This window comes from Grammomys surdaster, unplaced genomic scaffold (genome assembly GCF_004785775.1).
Source record: "Grammomys surdaster isolate TR1022 unplaced genomic scaffold, NIH_TR_1.0 958, whole genome shotgun sequence".
Lineage (NCBI taxonomy): Eukaryota > Metazoa > Chordata > Mammalia > Rodentia > Muridae > Grammomys > Grammomys surdaster.
The window spans coordinates 7,529,634-7,533,240 of NW_021605377.1; positions in this window are offsets into that span (position 1 = coordinate 7,529,634).

Here is a 3,607-nt window from a genome sequence, read left to right on the forward strand (position 1 = left end):
TATTCCTAAGCCTAGGCCTGGAAGCTTCTGGCCTCTAGAGTATCTAATCTAGGCCTAGAATATTTCAGCCTCTGATACTTACTGCTGCATTGTACCAAATATCAACATAACTCTTATTTGCCAGATGTAATTGCCATCTGCTGAATAAGCTCACACTTTCTAGTTCTTTCTGAACTCAAGCTGGTTGGCTCAACTCAGCTGCTCTGGCCCAAAGTCTTCTCTCAGATGACTGATTCAATCTGGCTTCTCTTGGCTTCTGAGTGAACTGCTTTGCTTGGCTTCAAACTAACTGCAATCTGTTCTAATCTTCTGGCTCCTTCTCATTTTCTGGATCCTTCTGACTTTTCCTGCAGCCTATCTCTGTAAAACTGTCCCAGTAAAACTGCTCTCTCTCTCTCTCTTCTCCCTCCCCCCTCTCTTTTTCTCTCTTTCTCCCCCCCCTTCTCTGTCCCCTCCTCTCTTAAGTAGCATCTCTTTCCTGTGCTGTTCTCTTGAAAGTTGGGTCATTCTGTCAAATCTTTCTCTGATTCATCACTTTGTCTGTTCCTCTTCACTTTCAAACATCGCTGCTTCCTTCTACAATGCAACTTTATTTTCATTGTTTGGGATTAAAGGTATGATCTATAGATGTGTTTGTATTCTAGCCATAGAGTTTAAAGGTATGCATGTATTCTAGCCAGAGAGAGTAAAGGTGTGTACTAAGAGCTTGTCTGTATTCTAGCTAGATCACATAGACTTAAAAGGTCTTTGGATATGATCCTTTGCCAGAACAGCCATGTTGCTGGATTAAAATTCCTCTACATATGTGCATGTGTGTGTGTGAGTCTGGGGGCTAAAATTTGGAATGTACAGCTTAATTTTTCCTCACCTTCTGTGCAAACTTCTTCTTGGCAAATCTTTTTTTTTCCCCCATGCTAGAAATTCACAGCATTTAAGAAATGTGAAGCAGCTGATGTTCTGAATGAATAATTCAGGTTTTAACATGTGACCACCTTGTATAGGAGATCTGAGAATCACACACTCAATTCTTCCTTTTGGTCAAAGATTTCAGTTGTGCTTGCTTCACTGTTCTGTTTCGTCTCTTTTTTTCCCTAACTCTGAAGAGAGAGGAGAGGGAAAGGGTTTCAGGATGGGGGAAGTTCAGAGTAAGAGACAGAACTGTCACTTCTGCTGGAGGGGCAATTTCATGCCGGCCGAAAATAGCAACCAGGTCCCTTTTCTTTCCAGAGTGTTAATTCTGTAGTTTATACCATGGAAGAGAAAAGCAGTAGCAGGCCAGAGATTAAGATAGATTTTTCTGAGTAATTTCAGACTACATGTTGGTTATTGGTAGGTACCTACTTACTTTTGAAATCATCTTAATTGTCACATCTGTGTACAGCAATGGTTCTCAATCCTTGGGCCATGGTCCCCTTTGGCAACCATCTGTCTCTAAAAATATTTATGTTATAGTTCATAATAATAGCAAGATTATATTCATGAAGTACCAAGACAATAATTTTATGGTTGGGAGTCACCACGACACAAGGAACTGTATTAAAGGGTTGCAGCATTAGGAAGGTTGAGAACCACTGGTGTACAGGGACAGCTGCCTTAGGAGGTTTCCATTCTCCGAAGACTTCTTAGGTTGCTTAAGCAGCAATGGCACAATCCTGTCTAGATGTAACATTCCTTCAGGAGGAACCATCTTACTCAAAACATCAGACTTTTCCCCTCGCAGAGATGGAAGGGATGGGTGGAGAGCAGAGAGTTGGTCAGAAGAAAGGAGTTGATGTCAGGGCTAAAGGGAAAAAAAATCACTGAAGTGTCTATACAGTGGCAGTGCACATTTGACTGTGCACATTTGCAAAAACCCAACCCAACCAAACAAAAAACAAACAAACAAAATTTCATAAATTGGACATTTGTCCTCATCTCAGCACAGCAGACAATTGTCCACGTGGATGTTGTTTCCTCTGTCTGGAAGACTGATGTCAAAATAATAAAAACAATGAGGGACTCACATTGTCCCCCCTCCCCCAATTTTCTAACTGAAAATCACCCACCCGGCACACATGCTGCCTAGTGCCCTATGCACTGAGCTTTTTACTCCTCCTTTCTCTTAGCCGTGATCTTTGGATTCTTTTTGTCTCCTTCAGTGCAAGAGAACGGTGATTTCAGTGGTGGTGGGAGATTTAGTGGGCTGTAATCTAAAATTCCTGGAGGGGAAGAAGAGGAATTTTCAAAATAATCTAAAACCGAGGTTTTACAGCAGATGTTAAGAAGTTATGTGATAAGAGAGTCTGTGAGGGACTTTCAAAGCCAGCTACTTGAGGTTTCCTCAGAAAACTTCTGGGAAGAATAGCTAGCTCCCATCCACCCCCACCCCTCCAGCTCGAGCATGTGTGTGTGTGTGTGTGTGTGTGTGTGTGTGTATGTGTGTATTTGTGTGTGTGTATGTGTGTGTTTGTGTATGTGTGTGTTTGTGTGTATGTGTGGTGTTTAAGCAATTCAATAGACAAACAAGACAAATAGGTATTTTTCCCATCTATCCTTTAAGTCCTTCTCTTCCCAACCCGTTTGGCAATCCAGCGAGCAACCTTTGCCTTTGGCAGCTGGGGCAGCTCAGCCTGTGTAAGACAATAGATATACAAGATAGTCACAAGGCAATCTCTCTGTGTCCTTTATCGGGATTAGCTGTTACACCAGTAAGCAAAACAAGGAGGTGGGGTTTTTCCATCACTGGCCTTTGCTGCTCCTGGGTGCCAGATGGCATTATATCCATGAAGGAAAAATGCTTCGAGTTATAATGTTGACCAGGCACTGTTACTTCCACTCGAACACACTGTTTGGGGCTCTCTTTGATGTACAAACTCTCCGAAGATAATGAAATGCGTTGGCAGCTGGCTAATGGCTGGGAAAGTGCAAACCCTGAATTGAACCCTTCCCATCCGACTATTCAGTAGCTAAGGTAGTCCGGCCCAAGCTGCAGAAGGGGCAAAGAGGCTGGTTGCCAGGCAGGCCCTGAAGTCCTGGGCAAGCTGCTGCCGTGTCGCTCCCCTCCCCCCCACAGAAGTGGTCTGTGCCTGCTGTAGCAAAGAAAAATAAATCCATCAGAGCCCGAGCACAGGCGGCTTATTTTGAGCTGGCTTCTGGAATTTACATAAGAGCCTGGTGCTTACAGGTAAACAAAGCCATCCTCAGACTGTGGGCTTGGGAAGGTGATCTGAGAACTGTGGGTTTCCTCAGTGTAGGAGGTAGAGCCTCATCTTTATGCAAAAAACGGTGTGTGTGTCTGTGTGTGTGTCTGTGTGTGTCTGTGTGTGTGTGTGTGTGTGTGTGTGTGTGTGTGTGGCGTCTAAATTTAACTCTGTGGCTGCTGGTCTTTTCAGTGGCCTAGATCACTGGGCAAGTAGAGCATGGGTAATTGAAGGGGGCGGGGCTTTTCTCACTCCTTTCTCCTTTGCTCTGATGGACCAACCTCCCTCAGAGGAAGATTCATTGGCTATCTGGTGCTCTTGCCTATCTCGACCACTACAGCCCCACGAGAGTAGCATTTGAATTGTTGGACTCTCAGGCCTCATTTCTCAATGCCAACTGAAGCTGAATTGTTGGGCCCCAATGTGGT